This window comes from Lissotriton vulgaris, chromosome 12 (genome assembly GCF_964263255.1).
Source record: "Lissotriton vulgaris chromosome 12, aLisVul1.2, whole genome shotgun sequence".
Classification (NCBI taxonomy): domain Eukaryota; kingdom Metazoa; phylum Chordata; class Amphibia; order Caudata; family Salamandridae; genus Lissotriton; species Lissotriton vulgaris.
The window spans coordinates 521,230,118-521,251,429 of record NC_141700.1 but is presented as its reverse complement, the minus strand read 5'-3'; the positions used below and the strand labels follow the sequence as shown (position 1 = coordinate 521,251,429).

At 45.8% G+C, this 21,312-nt stretch overlaps 1 protein-coding gene across 1 annotated transcript in view; it reads left to right on the top strand.

Moving 5' to 3' along the window:
- Positions 1-21,312, top strand: part of HYDIN (HYDIN axonemal central pair apparatus protein) — a 2,950,008-nt gene that overhangs the window by 421,811 nt on the left and 2,506,885 nt on the right. The window lies entirely within an intron of this gene.

The window sequence follows — 21,312 nt, the reverse complement described above, 5'->3', positions numbered from 1 at the left end:
TATGTATATGTTCCATACCACTTCTCCTGACTCTCCCCTCTCCATGCATCAATCTCTACGGCTCCCAACTTCCTCAAGTTCTTGAGCTATACTCCCACCTCCAGTGCCCAATCTGATTTCCAGGACATAGCTATGTGGCGCTTAAACAGGACCAGCCCCACATCTTTGAATCTGTTGAGGGATTTTGTCTTTAGTCCTGATGTGAGGCCCAATAAACATATTAAAAGGTCCTATTTCACCATTATTTACATTATTTCTTTCAATGTTTCCAGCGCCTTTCCCCAGAACTGCAGTATAAGCAGGCCCCTCGCCATCATATGAAGGAAATCTGCATCTGCCTTGTGATAGCGGAGACAATTGAAGCTAGCTCCCTGAAATGTGTTCTGCGTTCAAGGGTACGGTATATCTGATTCAGGCAGTTAAAATAGGTATATTTCAGTCTAGGATTCCTGGAGATCTTCTGTACAAACTTGGACAGACATCCTTGACTTATCTGTTATGTCTTTCCCTAGGCTAAGTTACCTATTTATCCCTCACCTGCTGCAGATCAATCCATTGTAGGGAAAGTAAGGAAGAATGCAGCACTGTCACTGCCCTCTTCTCCCCACCATGCGTGAGCATCAATTGTGGTGTAGGCGACGCAACTGTATCGGTAAGCCACAACTAATACAGCAAGTGTACCAATGCACTGTCCATGAGGAATTGTCCTGGGCCCAAGCCGTACGTGTCTTGTAAGTCATGCATTTGGTGTAAAGTCACTTAGACATAAAGGTCGCCCTGCTTCAATATCAAAGCATCCACCCAAGGTCTGAGTCATGCATATCAAGATTTGACCTGGCAAAAACTATGAGTGACAGTGGGCAGCCCTGATTGGTGCTTCTGTTTATCGCCAACCTCTCTGATTAATTTTTTTATCTGTTTAGTGAGCATTTTCAATTTTTACAACATGCATAACACAGTCACGAATGGTTCAACGTTAGCACCATGTTCAAATGAAAATAGGCTTTGAGATACAGTTCTTCCAAAAAAAGAGGTCATCAAGTGGCATAATCATATGGATGGAAGACAATGTGATAAACAAAGGAGATTGCAGTGTCTGGTCCTGCTATCTTTAATCAATAAGAAGATTCGGTTTAAACCAAACAATGATGAAACACAGCAAACCCAGAACATTTGAACATGCCTGCACACTATCTTATTGTAAACCTATGTCCATCTACAATGCAACATCACTTAGGACTATAGGCATTATGAAGAAGGAAGCAGTCCGTGTGGTGTAGACGGCACGCCTTGCAAGAGACGGGCATCTGGAGAGCCCACAGCCTCCTAGGGGTCCGAGCTCCCCTGGGGGATTTGGTTGTGTGTGGCTGGGTGGACTGGAGTGCAAACAGAATAGTGTCCCAACTGAACGCAAGAGGGTGCTTACACAATCGCCTCGAGTCTCCTCTGTGCAGTACAACGCTCTCCACCTGGACCCATGTTTTCATGGATAGTTCTCATACCATGACAGTGGGGGGGATGGGGACTTTGCGATTTCCACGTCCATTTAGACGTTTGGCCGGTAGAAGCCCTAAGTCAATGAAGCAGGTGGTGTCCCTGTGTTTTTTATGGAAGTGTGGGTCTATTCCCAGCAGCTCTAGGACATGTATGAGAGATTGCACTCAAGTATATCTAAGGCTTTTTCTTATGGCAATAGATGTCGCCAGATGGTAGGATTTCTCTGTCTGTGCTTTATCTATCTAGCCGAACAGGCGAAGGAGATTTAGGAAGGTATTTCTTCCGGGCACAAAACCATTCTGATCAAGGTACACTATGAAAGGTAACACCCGGCAATAGCCTGTTAACAAGAGCTTTCCCCAAGATGTTATAATCAAGGTTGAGAAGGAACAATGAGCAGTGAGAAAGAATAATGGGCAGTATCTCATCTCCAGCAGGTCCTTGTCTGGTTTTGGGAGGACAGCAATTAAAGCCTCATTCATTGAGGTCAGTAAATGTCCCATATGATTAGTAGTTTAATCAAACTTGAGGAGCTTATAGGCCAGCAAGGGCCTGTAAGCAGAGGTCGAAGTGGGTTGGATCAGTGGGACACGACGTGGCTATACTTTTTTGATTTAATGAAATACAGTTGCCTACTTTTTGTAAATAGACAACAGTTAATTCTGTGTAAATGTTACAGCTGAAGTGTCATTCAGTGAGTCTCCTGTGCTATGAAACCGAAGCCGGGCAGACAGCTAAACAAGTTTTCCTGCCAGGGTGTCTGCTTGCCTGAAAGAAATGCAAATGTGCCTGATAAGTTAATTCTGCAATGTAAAGGATGCTTGAGAGCTGGTAATGGCTTTAATTGATCAAATCACTTGAAGCTTTGTGATGATGAAGATGTATTCTTTTTGAGTGGTACTGCAAAGAGTTAACAGAGCTGTGAAGTGGGTGCTTTTAATTGTAATTGTATTGATATAGCTCTTACCACCCCTGACGAGGCGTTGAAGGGACAGTTATGAAAGAAATTTGCATTACATACAGTCTGGCTATTGCTAAAATCTGTATTTTGGAAACACCAGTTTATCCTAAACCTTTTTGCACATTTTGTAGCAGTCTATCTTATACTGTGTATAATGCAAGTTTAAAATAATGATTTACATTTTCACAGTTCTTTCTGTCACGGCTGTGACCTCGTAGCACTAAAAATACACATGTCACTATTCTTCACTGCACCAACAATTATTTAATTCTATGGCTGTTTGGTTACCCACTGACCTATGCAGTGCATTAACTAATAGAGATTTTATAATGTACTATAATGCATTTCCCACTGAGTAACATCTTTTTTATTTTTCATTCAAGATGCTCGTTATTTTATATGTACCTACCTAAGTTTCAAAGACAAAAAAGTAGCAAAGATTTTAGCCACACCTCTAACGCTGCCCCCATTGCATACACCATTACAATTCCCATACTTTTTTTAATGCACTTCGACCGCTGCCTATAAGCGATGTAAAACTCTTGCAGTAGGCTGCCAATCCCAGATATCCTTTTTCGTATCATCTGGTCAATCGCTTCCCTAATTTCATCAATGGTCAGATGTTCTTTCAAAGTTTGCCTTAGTACGGGATTGAGTCAGACAGACTCCCTATCTGACACAGTTGTCAGCAGCCTGACCTATCCCCCTCAGCATTTTGCTTTTTCATATGCTACCTGTAGTCGACCTTCCCCCAATCTGCCCAAGAAGTCCCTGTGTTTCCTTCCTAAGCCCTGTATGATGTGGGTGTCCCTCTGTGTCTGGCTGATTTCTTTATGCCCGATTGTTTCTTCCATGACCATGATTTCCGCAGCCAACCCCTTCCTGACCCCAAATGTGATCTTTAAACATAACCCCCTAATCACCAGTTTGAAGAAACGCCCTCTCTGCAAACCTGTCTCTAGCTGTCCCCTAGGTATCTGTTAAGTAATTTGTGATAGCTGTGTCTAGAATTTTTTTTTTAACAATCCAGTATTGCATTACCATTTAATCTCCAGGTAGCTTTGCTTGAGTGGGACCCCAGTGCACCACAATCTTAAGAGGGGTGTGATCCGATAGAGTACGTCCCAAGTGCTCCTTATTAATAACCTTAATCATCATTTGGCGAGTGCATAGGAACAGATGTTAGCCAGTATGCAAGCCATGTAGTGCCAAAAATAAGTAGTCTATCCGTAGGGGATGCATGGTTCTCAATGCATCAAGGTCCCACCTTAAAAGACATTGTATGTAAAGAGCGTACACCCATATACTCTGGGTTCCTGAAAGTAGCTCAATGGCCTGCCCACTACAATATCTGGAACACTATTAAATTCCCATCCCCATATATACAAGCCTATATGTTGGTAGTTAGGAAAGGGTTTAGGGTATCTAAGGATGTGTGATTACTTTTCAGAGAAATTAGCGTCACTATATTTATAGGCGATATTTTTAAGCAATCCATCCAGTAATCCTGCTAATGCTACATATCTGCATGAAGATTCATCTACCTAGAGTAAACGTAATATGGAGTACCTAATGCTATCCATTACACGACTCCTCTAGCATATGCTGAGTAAGTTGTACAAACTAATTGACTCTCCACCTTTCGGATAACTTGTGCAACTCTGTGGTGTTTATATGCGTAACCTGTATGTATGTGTATGCTTTGCGATTGTGACCATACCCCTCACACTCCACTTCATTATGTTGTTAATTGGTGGGGACTTTCTATATCTACTGTTCAGCCCATCTGTGAGATCATTGGCCATTGTGGAATGCAACCTCAGATCAGTCCCTCTACCTATCTGAGCTGTGTGCAGGAGGACAACCTATAAAAAGAAACAAGACATTTAACTTCCTCAACGCCCACACACCAGGCGAAGTAACAGCCGACCCTTTGGCATTCACAAACATTAAACAAAGCGCCAACATGTGACTCTTGTGGTCTTAGAACTGGTCAGCCCTCCCTGTCAGTAGGTATACATTTTGTTCAGAATCAAATTGGTGTGACTCCCAGACCGCCACCAGCGACCTGCTGCCCCTTGCTTTAATACTGTATCCAAAGTCTTTATATTATCTCATCGGCAGACATTGGAGTCAGAGCCGGACGCTTTCTGTACTCCACAACAACTCGCCAGATGATCTGTCTCCTGATCCTGAAAATGCTTTCAGATCCCAGTCTGCAACATCCAGTAGTAGTCAAATTTGTTTCTTCACTTCTGAGACCAGACACGCTGGATCTTGGACTTCTTGGTCTTTCATTGGCTTGTCCTCTGCTTTCTGGTTCCTGCGTTTCCTGGGGTGCTATGTGGACCAACCTGTGGTCGTCTCAAATTCCTCTTCTTGAATCGCCCCTACTTTCGGCAGTAGTCAGTGCAAGGCTACATGTGTGGTTAGTAAGAAGAGGATGTCATTGTTCACAATAGCCTTTAGCTTTGAGGGCTGCAGGTGAGCCTACTCGAGAAACCATTTGATACAACTTCTTCTTGGTCCCCACATATGAGTTCTGTAGCTGCTGGACGTCAGATGCATTATCAGGAAACATTCAATCGTACTCCCATCAATTTGCAATAGCCCTTTCATTCTGAAGAGCTGAAGAATGAGGGCTCGTTCCATATAACTGAATAGGCATACAACCACTGGCCTCTGCAGCGCACACAGTAGGGATGGGCGTAGTGGTAGCCGACATGCCCCTTCGCCGTAGAAAAGGTTCAAATCCTTGCCCACCAGCACCATTTCTAGAAACCATTTCCCCAAGAAGTGTCCCATGGTCAGGTCTTCCAAAAACTCTGGCATTCCAATTATCCTAATGATCTTCCACCTTGAATTCTTTTCCGCATCCTCAGCTCTGATTTTTAAGGTCCACACCTCATCTCTTAACATTGACATCTACTTTGTAGCTCCTTCACTGAGTGATTCGTAGATGCTAGGGGTAACTCCGTGTCTTCAACCCAGTCCGCCAGCTTCCTGTGGTCAGCCTTCAAGGGCCCAGTGTCAGTGGCCACAGCAACTATTTTGGATTCAAGGGAGGAAACTTGGAGTCAAGGATGGCCTGCAAGATGTGTTCTAATTTGCCTGAGTGCTCTTCCAGTGTTGAGCCCACTTGTATGAACGGGTCGGTCTTCTTAGGGGATTGAACCATTGGACTCCATATTCCTTCAGTTACAACTGGCTTCTTGCTCTTAGGTTTCACCATTGTGCCACCCCCTCCCCAGCCATTGCCTACAATACACCCACAACATCAGGCACGACTCCCTTTACACATGCTTGCCCCACAGATAATATTGTCGTTCTCTAGGAGTTGAGCTGTACAGTGGGGGACGGTGTATTCAGGACTGAGTCCAACCTATTAACAGGACCCCATCGGGGTTGACCTGGATGTCAGACTTGTACTCCTGTTCATTACGGGTTCGGCACCCTATCCTAGCCCTCTATGGTGCACATATTTCCCTCTGTGCCCTATCCTCGCCATGTCATAAACACCTGTGCCCTGGCATAATCCTCTGGTTACAAAGGCACTTCCTGATGAGGAAGAAAGTCAGTGGCCACCTCCACCTCTCAGCCAGTGGCCTCTGGTATTGCGTGCACAGGTGTCACTGGATGTATGACGTTACAACGCATACTTTTTCAACGCACACCATTACAACGCATTTTTTACAACGCAGGATCCTTTACAACGAAAGCCTTTACAACGCATGACATTACATAGCAGATGCTATTACAACGCATGTCATTACAACGTAAGTCTAGGTAAGTATATTATTTTTAGTAACAAATGTAATTACTAAATATTTACTTAATTTTATTTATTAAATTAATTTTTTATTAACTACTTCGATGCTGATGACGGAACCGCTCCGTCATCAGCTGCGGTTGGGCTGTGCTGATGACGGAGCGGTTCCGTCGTGGCCCGGCCGCCGCGCCTGCGCGGCGCTGATTTCGATCCTGCTCGGCGCGTTCTATTAGGCGGGCGGGGCCATGACGGAACCGCTGAGTCACGAGCACAGCCCAACCGCGGCTGGTGACGGAGCGGTTCTGTCACCAGCATGCGGCCGCTGTGCGGCCGCCCCGCCCTTTTAGCGCTGCGGTGGAATAGCCGCCGCAGCGATGTGGTTAATATATTTGTTAATATATTTATATATTTTTTAAAAATAGTGTAGGTGTTTAGAAATAATATACAAAATCCAGTTAGTGTAAAACCCAAACCCAGCCCTGAATCCTAAAAATACCCCTGTACCCCATAACCCAAACCTAGCCCTGAACCCTAAAAATACCCCTGTACCCCATTACCCAAACCTGGCCCTGAACCCTAAAAATACCCCTGTACCCCATAACCCAAACCTAGCCCTGAACCCTAAAAATACCCCTGTACCCCATAACCCAAACCTAGCCCTGAACCCTGAAAATACCCCTGTACCCCATAACCCAAACCTGGCCCTGAACCCTAAAAATACCCCTGTACCCCATAACCCAAACCTAGCCCTGAAGCCTAAAAATAGCCCTGTACCCCATAACCCAAACCTAGCCCTGACCCCTAAAAATACCCCTGTACCCCATAACCCAAACCTAGCCCTGAACCCTAAAAATACCCCTGTACCCCATAACCCAAACCTAGCCCTGAAGCCTAAAAATACCCCTGTACCCCATAACCCAAACCTAGCCCTTAACCCTAAAAATACCCCTGTACCCCATAACCCAAACCTAGCCCTGAACCCTAAAAATACCCCTGTACCCCATAACCCAAACCCAGCCCTGAACCCTAAAAATACCCCTGTACCCCATAACCCAAACCCAGCCCTGAACCCTAAAAATACCCCTGTACCCCATAACCCGAACCCAGCCCTGAACCCTAATAATACCCCTGTACCCCATAACCCAAAACTATATATATAAAATTACTTAAATTAATTTATTTAATTTATTTTGTTTAAATAAAATAATATACTTACCTATACTTACGTTGTAATGGCATGCATTGTAATAGCATCTGCTATGTAATGTCTTTCGTTGTAAAGGCATTCGTTGTAAAGGATCCTGCGTTGTAATGGTGTGCGTTGAAAACGTATGCGTTGTAAAAGTTGCGTTGAAACCGTTGTATACCGGTGTCGGATGTATGACGTTACAACGCATACTTTTTCAACGCACACCATTACAGCGCATTTTTTACAACGCAGGATCCTTTACAACAAAAGCCTTTACAACGCATGACATTACATAGCAGATGCTATTACAACGCATGCCATTACAACGTAAGTCTAGGTAAGTATATTATTTTTAGTAACAAATGTAATTACTAAATATTTACTTAATTTTATTTATTAAATTAATTTTTTATTAACTACTTCAATGCTGATGACGGAACCGCTCCGTCATCAGCTGCGGTTGGGCTGTGCTGATGACGGAGCGGTTCCGTCGTGGCCCGGCCGCCGCGCCTGCGCGGCGCTGATTTCGATCCTGCTCGGCGCGTTCTATTAGGCGGGCGGGGCCATGACGGAACCGCTGAGTCACGAGCACAGCCTAACCGCGGCTGGTGACGGAGCGGTTCTGTCACCAGCATGCGGCCGCTGTGCGGCCGCCCCGCCCTTTTAGCGCTGCGGCGGAATAGCCGCCGCAGCGATGTGGTTAATATATTTGTTAATATATTTATATATTTTTTAAAAATAGTGTAGGTGTTTAGAAATAATATACAAAATCCAGTTAGTGTAAAACCCAAACCCAGCCCTGAATCCTAAAAATACCCCTGTACCCCATAACCCAAACCTAGCCCTGAACCCTAAAAATACCCCTGTACCCCATTACCCAAACCTGGCCCTGAACCCTAAAAATACCCCTGTACCCCATAACCCAAACCTAGCCCTGAACCCTAAAAATACCCCTGTACCCCATAACCCAAACCTAGCCCTGAACCCTAAAAATACCCCTGTACCCCATAACCCAAACCTGGCCCTGAACCCTAAAAATACCCCTGTACCCCATAACCCAAACCTAGCCCTGAACCCTAAAAATACCCCTGTACTCCATAACCCAAACCTGGCCCTGAACCCTAAAAATACCCCTGTACCCCATAACCCAAACCTAGCCCTGAAGCCTAAAAATAGCCCTGTACCCCATAACCCAAACCTAGCCCTGACCCCTAAAAATACCCCTGTACCCCATAACCCAAACCTAGCCCTGAACCCTAAAAATACCCCTGTACCCCATAACCCAAACCTAGCCCTGAAGCCTAAAAATACCCCTGTACCCCATAACCCAAACCTAGCCCTTAACCCTAAAAATACCCCTGTACCCCATAACCCAAACCTAGCCCTGAACCCTAAAAATACCCCTGTACCCCATAACCCAAACCCAGCCCTGAACCCTAAAAATACCCCTGTACCCCATAACCCAAACCCAGCCCTGAACCCTAAAAATACCCCTGTACCCCATAACCCAAACCCAGCCCTGAACCCTAATAATACCCCTGTACCCCATAACCCAAAACTATATATATAAAATTACTTAAATTAATTTATTTAATTTATTTTGTTTAAATAAAATGATATACTTACCTATACTTACGTTGTAATGGCATGCATTGTAATAGCATCTGCTATGTAATGTCTTTCGTTGTAAAGGCATTCGTTGTAATGGTGTGCGTTGAAAACGTATGCGTTGTAAAAGTTGCGTTGAAACGGTTGTATACCGTCAAGGCTCATGTCCCCTCATGTTGATCCTTCTCTGGACTGACCAAATTAATCACGTGGGCCGGCCCAAATTGGGCTGCGCGGTGCTGGGAGTTAAATGCAGGCCCAGTCTCACGTCGGGGCACTTTCCCCACCTAAGACATCCCAAACCGCAATTAAAGAAAGCAGCAGCCCAGTGCAGAGCTCAGAAGGGGGAGGGGCCGTCTGAATCAAGCAGCCGGGATATTCCAAAACCCAGTACACCGCTCGCTGGCTGCCGTCAATGTCCGGCACACCTCCCAGCCAAATCATTGTCCTTTTATGTCTGTGCGCGGGCACCCCCACCCGCGCTCTTCTGGTCTGCTCTGCAGCTCTTCGATTCCGTCAGATTCCGTTCACGGTGGGCCACCTTTGCGTTTTTTCGGACTGTGCCATTTATTAGATTTATTATTCATTTAATTTGTATTGTAGCAAGGCAATATACCACCTTATGGGTGTTTCAGAGCGCTTAAAGAAACTAAATTGCAGATGGCAAAAGCACAATTAAACACATAAGCAAATCACGTAAACGGGGAGCCTCGTGCATCTTGGGCTTTCGTAGGGTAGGGATACAAGTTAGGGCCCCTATAGTAAATGCTTTCCCTACTGTGCAGCTTCATAGGAAATGGTAGCATAAAAGGACTTCACGCCCATTTAGTATTTAAATTCCCACATCCCATTTAGCATTACATTGTCCTACATGAGCCTCAAGCATCCACTGACTCTCCCACAGCCCTTGCTACTGTTTGCGAACGGCACTTAGTTTGAGATGCTGGTGCTTTGCTAAGCAGCAGTTTAATTTGTTTTAATATTTTTTTTGCTCTTTGCAAATTGGCATATATTTTTAGCAACGTAATAAATGTAGTTGGTGCTATCTGCACTCGTTCCAAACAAAGACAGACAATCCCTTACCAGGCCCATGTTTTATGCGAGCGTAAGTGTGAGTCGCTGGGCTGTTGGGAAGCCTCCTCTTCTCTGGAAATGGCTGCCTATGTCTTCATCCTAGAAACACAATGTCCTCACCGATTGCTATTCAATAACACAACCTGCGGTCGCCTTTCTTCCCCCAGGAAAGTTCACAGCTATTTAAAGAAACTATTTGCATAACTGTTATTCGTGCACAGCTCATATTTCCTCTTTTTCTTTCTTTTTCCTTACCCCTCAATCTAACCCCCTTCTTCCTGCCGTACTTTGTCAGTATAGGTCCTGGGCATAAGGTCGTTTTTTTAGTGTGTGCACTGTTATGGGTACGTAACTGAGTCAGTCTGCAGTGCTAGCCAACATAAAGTGGCCTCCATTGTGAGAGAAGAGCAGTTTTGGGTATCAAGCTTTACCTTTTATCAAGCCGAGTCCAACTTGGTTTTGATAAGGCCAGCTGCCCATTGGGAGTAAATACACAGTGCTGATTTGGTGTTCCCCGGCTTGAAAACCTTGCCACCTTCCCCTTCACGACGTTTATAAAGTTTTGGAGTTTAAAACCTATAAAAGAAAAGCAGACTCACTGCTAAGGTTTATAGTTTGGTCCACCCTCTTCCTTGCATATATAAGGTGTCTATTGTTTCTCACCTCATCTCTGTTAGATGACAGGTCCTTTATACTCAGAAACTGAACGTGAACACTGTTATTCTGTTGTCCTGCTCATCCGCCTTGCCGATGGGTTAGAAACCGCATACAGCCATACAGGAAGACTGGAAGCGCATTTCCCATAAGAAGGCTGCCACTTCTTTTAATATTTCTGTGTTGCTTTAGTTCAAGTGTCCATCCACATGTCCAAGTTCTGCCATCTTCTTGTGTGCCACATAAATAATTCTCACCAGCACTCGAATATGTTGCTCATGCCAATGGTCAGAGTTGTGAGCTAGCACCATGTCAAGAAGATGTCATATTTCCAGTCGTGAGCTTTCAATTGAAAATTAATGTGTTCTGGGTGTTTTAGTGAAGGGTTATTTATATTCAAGTAATTGAACTGACTCATCTGATAATGATTTACAGCAGAAATGTTCAAGACTGGAAACAAGATTTCCTGTTGACATGAAGCTTAGAGGCAATCCTAACAATGTTAGATGTGGAAGCTCAATCTTTTACAATTTTATAATGTTCCTGCATCCTGCTTCTGTGCCCCAGGTAACAGTAAATACAATTTAAGTGCAGTCTGTCAGACCCTGTACAGTGGTATTAGGAGGTAGGGGCAAAGTCCCCCCATGGACTACTGGGCCACAACTATGGCGATTGATTTCGTTTGCCACAGGTGTCCTGGGGTTCATCCTACTATGTCTCTGCAAACTGGGCCAAGTACAACCCTTTCTGTATTTCACATTGAGGTTTCAACAGAGCAGAGTCAAAGGTTTCTTAGGGTGGTGGTGCGGGTGGGGCAAGATGTTAAAATCCAAGCAACAGAAAACATAATGTAATGTCCAGTCTACTGCTTTTATTTTTATGAAAAAATAAATACTTTAATTGCAGAGCCTAACTAAATACTGTACAACATGATGTAAGCGAATACAGGGTTGCAATCCACATTGAAGCACACCACCCTCTTCTCCCTAGCACCTCTCTCAATCCTGCTATTGCTGGGTTTCTGTCTCTCCAGCTCCCAACACTTCATGGAACAAGTGCAGATAACTGAAAGCATTATCCCTCATTAGCGGAGGAACTCTCTTCAATGCCTGTATCAAATCTTGGTTCCAAAGGCTTAAGCAGGACACCGGTCTTGTCCACAACTGCCAATCTCTGTACTTGTATGCAGGCTATGCCTTTTACTTACCAGCTATTGGTTGTATTTTAATTCATACTGTACAGCAAGAAGGAGACGCTCAATCACCCATACAGTGCTGTCCCTTTCTTCAAGCGGGCTACTGCTGCGACCGTGTCCTGCATGTCATACTATTCTTCAGCATTGGTGTCCCTCATGGCTGGTTGCAGACTTGTGATCAGATGTAGCAATTGCTGCCTCTTGGGCCTGGTCCTTCACGATGTCTCTCTGGCAGTTGCAGCTTGCAGGCCGATCCTGGCTTCTCACTTTGTCAGGCTTTTGATTTTTCTTCCACTACTGGCAGTACCAGTATCTTGAGAACGTGGCGGGCTGCATGGCAAGGCAGGAATGGTCACACGGGTGCAGTCATGATACAGTTCACCCGGGAGTTACACAGAGAGATCGGAAGGGACCCCTTTGCAACATGGGTCACTCCTGGCGCGCTCTCAGTTAACTTCCTCTGGATGTTACATGTGCCGAGAACAGACTAAACCTCTTCTTCTGGATAGTCTCTTCCTGCAGAGCCTGACACACCAGCAGCTCTTCAACTACTCTGTGGATTCTCCCTTCTGTGGTCAAGAAAAGCCTAGAACTGGAACAAAGTGGACTGGTTCCAACTTTTAATGCGTATTTTCCAGACAAGGGATGTTGATCCACTATCTCATGCTTCAGAACTGGTTTGGATTGTTTCTTTTAAAACTATCATTTCCAGGTTGTTCTTTTGCACATAGACTTTCTGCAAAGTGATGGTTCTACAACAGGTAGCAATGGGCCTTCCTGTAAGCAGGAGGAACCAAAACAAGAGCACAATGAAGTGGGAATTCTATGCGCATATGACTGCCATCAGCTTTTCGGGAGCAGTAATCAGAGACAAACAAAAGGGCTCGCCTTGTCTAGAAACTTCCTCACCTTGAACAACAGAAGAACAGTACTTCCCCCAACCCCTCATCTTCCAAAATGGCAGTGCTCAGGAAGAAATCAGAAATACTTTGCTAGCAAAGACTTCATGGAATTTAAAAAAGAAGGCCCATATCCATCTCTTCACTTCAGTTTCTGAATCTCCGCCTCCCAATCACTAGAATGCAGGCAAAACACATGCACTATTTGGGGAAGCTTTCCTTGTTCTCCTTCTACTGCCATGCAAAATCAGGGACATCCAAAGTAAACTGCACTCGCTCCAGTGCTCGGATTCTTTGCTAAGATAGATGTGTTCCAAATGCGCCACACACACACACACACACACACACACACACGCACGCACGCACACACACACACACCCACACACACACACACACACACACACACACACACACACACACACACACACACACACACCTTCCCCTCCCCTGTCCCTCTCCCCTTCTCCACCTCTCCCCCTCCATCCCCCTCCCTCCCCCTTTCACTCTCCCTCTACCCCTCTCGCCATTCATACTGGATGTCAGAGCAAGGTTCTGAAATAGCATAACTTTACACTAGAGGGGTCAGTAGACCCAATTTTCACTGATGCAGAAAAAAGTCTGATCACGCTGTAGGTATACACAACATGATAAACTTCTACTGACACTTTGTGATTTATCTGGGACAGGGACAGTAATGTACTGCATAATATGAAGCCTTGCTGGTAAGATAATAGTCTGTATGGAAAGGCGGTTGGGAAGACAAGTTAATCCTGAATCCTGTGGTCATACAATATCTTCAATGGTTGTCCAAGAGGTAAAATTTACTGAAGGGAGTGTGAATTTCTCAGGGCCTTTCATCTCAAACCAGTGTGACAGATGCCTTATGTTCAGACTGGTGACCTCATCTTCAGAATTTGACAGTGCAAGAACATGTGGTCGGACATGAAACAACTACATCATATCAGTGTATTGGAGTTCAGAAAAGCCCATATAGGTCTCAAGGCCTTTCTGCGTCGGACAGAATCTTAATTCAAATGAACAATACAACCGCAATTCTCTACCTTTACAATGGAATAGCACCAGGCCCAAGGTACTTTCTCTGAAGGCCAGACTATCTGGAATTGACTTCTAGCGAGAAATCTAACCATGAAACCATGAAAGCAATTTGTCTTCACGTCCGTCACAACTTAGGCAGCAGTACTCTGCAGATTCCACTCAGTAAACCACACATTGGCTCATAACAAGGACATGCTGGTTGACAAGATTTTTTTCTCAAAACATTTTTCTCCACACCATTGTGCAAGGTAGCAATGGCCCTTCTAAAACTACAGGGTTGAAGACCTTGTAGAGACTGTTACAAACAAATGTCTGTTACAGACCCCCAGGAGGTATACCTCTCATGTTTGGGGCCCCAGGGCACAACTCCAAGTCATGCCCGGGTTTGCCTTTATGAAACCGAAGGCGATCTAGGAACTGGAATATTGCAGAACACTGAAAAAAGTCTTGCAAGTCCCTCTCATGCTTGAAGTCAAGGGTCTTTCCTGCATCCCAGATTGGTTCCCTTACTTATTGATGCCGCACCCTACACCAGGTGATTTGGGCTTCCACCAGCATGATAAGCCAAATTAATTTCCTACGCTCCGCCCCAGGCACTATCAAAGAGACTTGAGGCATTCAAAAAACCAATGTTTTCATTGGCCACACTAGCCCTTAGGTCGGTCAGTGCTAGCTGTTTTCCGGGTAGATGTTTACATGCTTAATGGTTAATATCTGAAAGAGACACGTTAGTGATAGATTCCTTACCTTAGAATATCCCCAGGCCTCAGACTGGATCCGGAAAATTTTGCGTAGCAGTACCCTTGCGCGTCGGTAGGCGTCGTCTGCGGCTCCGCGTCCGTCGTCGGCGTCGTGGGCGCCGTGATGACGTCGTCGGAGTACTTAGACGCCGCCTCCGCGTGCTGACGTCAGTTCTTCTTTTTTCCGCGCCAGCCAGCGCAGATCTGGAAAAAGCAGTTCCCTAGTCATTTTTTGACTAACTTTTTGGATATTTTTGATCTATTTCGAAGTCTTCACGACTCCGACGGTGCCGTTAGGGATGCCCGGCTTCAAGCACTGCGACGAGTGCGAACGCCTCATGTCGATTACGGATCCGCACCGCCTGTGCCTGACGTGTTTGGGCGTCGACCATGTCAGTCGATCCCCCGGTTCGTCTGCCTCTTCAGGAGGACCTTCTGTCGCAGCAGCAGGGGACGGTCCTCCACCCGAACCTGTCCAGTCTCCACCTCCATGCATGGAGATTGAGCGGCGACAGTTGAGGCCATTTGACTTGCCTCCTGAAGTTTGCAACATCATTCTGGCAGCCAGGCGTCCCTCCACGAAAACGGTATACGCCTGCAGGTGGAACAGATTTGTGGCATGGTGCACAGCAAAGGCTGTGGATCCTCTCAATGCCCCTCTCTCTGAGATTCTTCTCTTCCTTCTTTCTCTTGCCCAGCAGGGCTCTGCTCTGGGCACTATCAAGGGCTATCTTTCGGCTCTTTCAGCCTTTCTGAGGCTGCCTGACCAACCTTCTTTGTTCAAGTCCCCTATAGTAAACAGATTTCGGAAAGGCATCACTCATACCTTTCCTCCTGTTCCTTTCGTGATGCCTCAGTGGGACTTGAACCTGGTTCTGACTTTTCTGATGTGCGCTCCCTTTGAGCCACTTCATAACTGTCCACTTCGCCTTCTTTCTTTGAAGACTGCCTTCCTGGTAGCCATCACCTCTGCCAGGAGAGTGAGTGAGCTCCAGGCCCTCTCTTGTAAGCCTCCTTTCCTTTCAGTCCATCCGGACAAGGTTGTTTTGAGGACTAGGCCCTCCTTCTTGCCAAAGGTGGTCACGGCTTTCCACATTGGGCAGTCCATCACATTGCCCACCTTCTTTCCGCCTCCGCACCCCTCGAGAGAGAGGAGGAGAGGCTCCACCGTCTGGACCCAAAACGTGCGCTCTCGTTCTATCTGGATCGCACACGCCAGTTCCGGGTGGATGATCAACTCTTTGTTGGGTACGCGGGCGCTAAGAAAGGGAAAGCGGTGCACAAGAGGACCATTTCTCGATGGATTATCATGTGCATCCAGGCGTGTTACTCCTTGGCTAAGAAGGAACCACCTGTTGGGCTGCGGGCTCATTCCACTCGAGCCACGGCCACTACAACTGCCTTGGGCCGAGGTGTGCCCTTGCAGGACATTTGCCAGGCTGCTACGTGGGCTTCGTTGCACACGTTTGCGAGGCACTACTGCCTGGACAGTCAAGTCCGGAGGGATGGCTACTTCGGCTGTTCCGTTCTCCAGGACTTTCTGGTGTGAATATTGGTTCGCAGACCCACCACCACGGGGATGGTATTGCTGGGGTATCTATTCTAAGGTAAGGAATCTATCACTAACGTGTCTCTTTCAGATGCACAAGTTACTACTTGTGTAACGATATATCTGTAAGAGACATTAGTTAGTGATAGATTCCTTACCGACCCACCCATCCTCCCCGTTCTGCGTACCGATATCTAGGGTAAAGGTCATCCCCTTTCAGGGCCCTAGTTTCTTGGCACCAGTGTCGGTTTTTGTCATGGCTCTGCGCTTCTGGCGCGGAAAAGCTGTGGCTAAGAACTGACGTCAGCACGCGGAGGCGGCGTCTAAGTACTCCGACGACGTCATCACGGCGCCCCCGACGACGGACGCGGAGCCGCAGACGACGCCTACCGACGCGCAAGGGTACTGCTACGCAAAATTTTCCGGATCCAGTCTGACGCCTGGGGATATTCTAAGGTAAGGAATCTATCACTAACTAATGTCTCTTACAGATATATCGTTACACAAGTAGTAACTTGTGCATCTTGCAGGTAGTCCCAGAAGTATTTTGGGCCAGCCAGGCTCAAACTATCCAAGATGATCCGGATGCGGCCAAATATGTATTATGATCTGAACTGGACAGTACCAATTGCTTGGGCAAAGAAGTCTGCACCAGTGTTCTGAGGCAGCATCACGCATGGATGAAAACCATGGGTTTGTCCGGTGACGTGCAGGCTTCACTTATGGATTAAAACTTTGAAGTTTCTTGCCTTTTAGGCGAAAAGACCAATTCTGCATTATAATTCTTCAAAAAAGCCAGTTCACTGCGTATTCCTTGGTATTCTGAACTCCTGTACAACAGTATCCTCCAAAGTATTGCCACTCTTAAGGCTACTTCAGAGGGTTGACATACCAGCAATGTCAAGATTTACTGCCCCTCCAACAGGAACCCCAGCTTTTTTGGGGTAGGGGCAGGGATCCAGAAGACAACCTCTAGGCTACCAAGGGCTGCGAGCCTCCCAGTCCCCGTCCACATATTTCTTCAAAGGGTGGTAAAATAGAACATCTGGCAAGTGCCTTTCCAATTGGTCAACAGGACCATGCCCTGCCATTCTTTTTTGACCAGCCGCACCTTCTCCCACATCAGAGTGGGTGTGTGGGGAGCACCTGTCCATTTTGCTTCAGGAGGTGCAGGCATTTTTGGAAAAGGAACCAGAAAGGGTGCCAGGACCGAAAACAGGGACTAGCTGTTACTCCTGCTATTTCCTCTTCCCAAAGTTGAAGGTCTTTATCCTGTTTTAGATCTGTGTTCTCTCAATGACTTCCTGCAGAAGGACAAATTCAAGAAGCTCACTTCGGCCCAGGTTTAGTTTGCCCTGGACTTGCATAACACCTACTTTCATGTACCCGGCCTGCATTCCCACAGTTGCTACTTGCAGTTCAAGGCAGACCAGGAGCATTTTTAGTTTGATGAGCTGCCATTTGGCTTTACCAGCGCTCATCAGGTGCTTACAAAGGTGGCGGCAGTCATTACAGCACACCTCTGGTGGTTGGGCATTCCAGTCTTCCCCCTAACTCGATGACTGGCTGCTGAAGGCGAGCTCGCCACAATGAGTGTAAACTACCTTTATATGACATCTAATCTCCTAACATTTTATAGTTTGCATATGCCACTCCTGACTCCTTTGCAGAGGCTCACTTTCATGAAGATAATTCAGGCCTTCACTCTGGCACATCAAGTTCAAGACATTTAGGCTAAGATCCTTGTGTTTCAGTTTCAGTCTCAGTGAGAGTCTCTCTGAGGATTCTGGGCCTCTTGCCCCCTTCTAGTCAACTATGCCATGTGGCATGTGTGGGATTTTCAGTTGAACCTGAACCCTCAGTGGACCCAGCACTAGGGAAACCTGTAAGATTCCATCCAGAGTTTGTAGTAGACAGCAAATGATCTCCAGTTGTAGCTGCTTTTTTTTTTAACTTGTTTTTATTGAGATTTTTAAACAATACAGCTCGCATAATTGTACAGATATACATTACCAGATGTTCTACATATGAGCTTCAACAGGTCAAAGGATCGAATATTTATATTAGAACCAAAAGAACAAGGCCCTGTCCAGACCGACACTTCATCCAGCACAGCAATAAAGGGGAAATAAAAATTAGAAAGTAGTAAAGCAAGTTACAGCAAAGGTCACACACCTTTAGTGACACATCGGTTATTAGCAAAGGGGACAATCAAGGCATCAGCAATAGTAAGGGTCACATACTCCAAGACAGTCCGCTACCTCTGGGATGAACATCACAGCTGAATTTCATATCATAGAAGACATCGATCAATTATTGTACACATAACATAGAAGCACAAGCGGAGTATATTCACAGCCGTTGGTACATCTACCTGCGCACCCCTTAGTGTCAAACCTCTTAACCATTCAGTGGTCATGGCGGTTCCATAGAGCTCCCAGTAGCAGGGGAGGCTACCCTTGCTCTTGCCCAGGATAGAAACGGCTCACAAATATCCCTGGGTCTAGAGGTGGCTGGCATTAGTTCCCAGTATGTTTCCAGTTGTACCTGACCATAGGCCACATCCGCCAACCACGCTTTAACTGTAGGAGCCTTTTTTCTCCCCCAACACAGTGCTACTACAGTGATAGATGCTTGACCGCTATTAGAGCAGCGGCAGACTCCCCTCTCCCTGCCCCACCCAGAGCAGACATTGGGTACAGATGTGTCACTACTGGGCTGGGTAGGTCATCTGAGAGAGGTGGAGTTCAGAGGACTCTGGCTGGTTCCCATGGGAAACCTGCCTTCACATCAACCTGTTGAAGGTATGGCCCATTCGCCTGGTGCTGAAATCTCTCCTGATGTCTATCGCAATGAGGCTGGATCAGGTTTTCATTGGAAACACCACCCCAAGTGGTACTGCAACAGGCAAGGTGGGTTGGGGCCTGGGTTGTTTGCCAAGAGTCTCTTAGTTTCTTGAGCTTGCTGGAGTGTCGGGGTACTTCCCAGTTCATGAACCACTTAATGTGATCATTGAACACCAGGGTGGACAAATTAAGCAGGAAGTGCCTGGTGAATCACGAATGGCAAAACCATCCTGCGATGGCACAACATTTCTTCCAGCAACCGGGAAAACCCTGACTAGACCTCTTCGCCACAGTCTAGAACTCGCAACAGCAAAACATTTGTACACTTGGGTTCCCATGAAGACTCTTTTGAGGCTGCATTCTGGCTAAATTGTAGAATGGAACTCCTGTATTTTTTTCTGACTCTCCTGACCCAAGTTCTGAAGAAGATCAGAACCAACCAGGCTCAAGTCATCTTAGTGGCTCCGTATTGGGCCAAAAGAGTGTGGTAACTGGAACTTCTTGGCATGAGCATCTCTCCTCTGATGAGGCTACTGCTTCAGGAGGACCTTCTGTCACAGCCACAGGGCAGGGTTCTGCACCCAGGTTTGCCCTATCTACATTTCCATGCATGGAAACTGAGTGGTGTCACTTGACTGTTTTCGATCTTCCTCCTGAAGTTGTGGATTTCATTCTGATTGCCAGACATCCCTCCACAAAGTCTATCTACACGTTGTGCTAGGACAAATTTGTGACCTGACATGGCACTTGCAAAATGGACCCTTTGCAAGCCAAACTGATGGATGTCTTGTTTGTTTTATTTCTGGAAAAGCCAGGACTTGCAGTGGGCGCTATTAAAGGTCATTTGTCAGTCCTTTTAGTCTTTTCTGGTTTCGCCATCCTTGTTTAATTCACCTGTTGTGATGAGATAAAAAGTTTGACACATTACCTGTTGTGGGGATTCTGTTCAGGAACAGACCTATACTTGGGACCATAGAACATCAGTATGTAGGGGACTAAGTAACCATGCCAGATTAGTATCTATGAGCCCAAGTCCGACTAGCTATGATTCCTCAGTTGCCCTCCTAACCTTTCCAGAGCAGCAAGTGATTTGGCACCTCAGAACACAACACTCCTGACCCTCTCAGGGAATCCAGTAACAGGATACACCCTTTCGTTCTCTCATTCGTACTTGTCCACAATAAGAGATACGAAGGAGGTTTACATAATTGTGCCACAATCTGTACACAAATACATATCAATAATGTAATTAACATGGTTAATAAACATATACAATAAAATGCCCTGTCATATTATCTGACAGATCTGCCTAAGCCCTCCTGTCCTACTAATGCTAAGAGGTTATAGATTACAGATCTCTGGGTTTAGTGTCAATCTGCGTACCTTAGCATACATGGGTGAATGTTCTACATCTCAGCTGACACAGCACTCTTATCTTAGGTCCTTCGTGCTGTGTGTGTGTTTTTTCAGAACCTCTGTCTCCATTTATATGACAAGATATGTGTATTCAAAACAGCAGCTGCATTCTTCTGTTATGTGTAGAAGCTAGTGTGTGACCAGAAAGAATAGCAAGGGGTAATGTTGTTTGACCTTGCCTGGGCTGTTCAGCCAAGAAAAAAATAGAATATACAAAAACAGCTGCTGGTTCCATGTTAAAATAAAATGTGGTACAAAAGCAAGCGTAATATTTAGTAACATGTGCAAAACAAAAGCGGCCAACAACTTGCATTATGAGGCTAACATTGGGAAACTGACAATGGGCTGTATAAGAAACTCACAACCTCTCGCAACCTTGTGATGCTCCAGTCGGGTCGTATTTGGTCTTCACTTTCCACATCTGCACTCCTTTCGAGCGGATGCACAGCTGCTCTCTGTGTCTCCTAACTTTGAAGACTGATTTCCTTGTTGTGATTATTTCAGCTCATCGCATGAGTGAGTTTCAAGCTATATCAGTGCAGCTGCCCTTCGCCACTTTTTTTTTCAGACAAACTGGTGTTGAGAACCAGAGCAACCTTTTTACCTAGTTGAGACTCCTTTTTACGTCATACAATCCATTACATTCCCAATGTTCTTTGATCTGCTTCATCCCTCAAAAGAGGAGGAGAGGCTACATCAGTTGGATCCCAAGAGAATCTTTAGTTTTTATGTTGATAGCACCAATGGCTATAGGTGGGTGGTCCAGAAAAGGACTTTGTCAAGGTGGATAGCCTTCTATATTAAGATCTGCTATACATTGGCCAAGAAACACCCTCCAGAAGAACTGAGGGCCCATTCC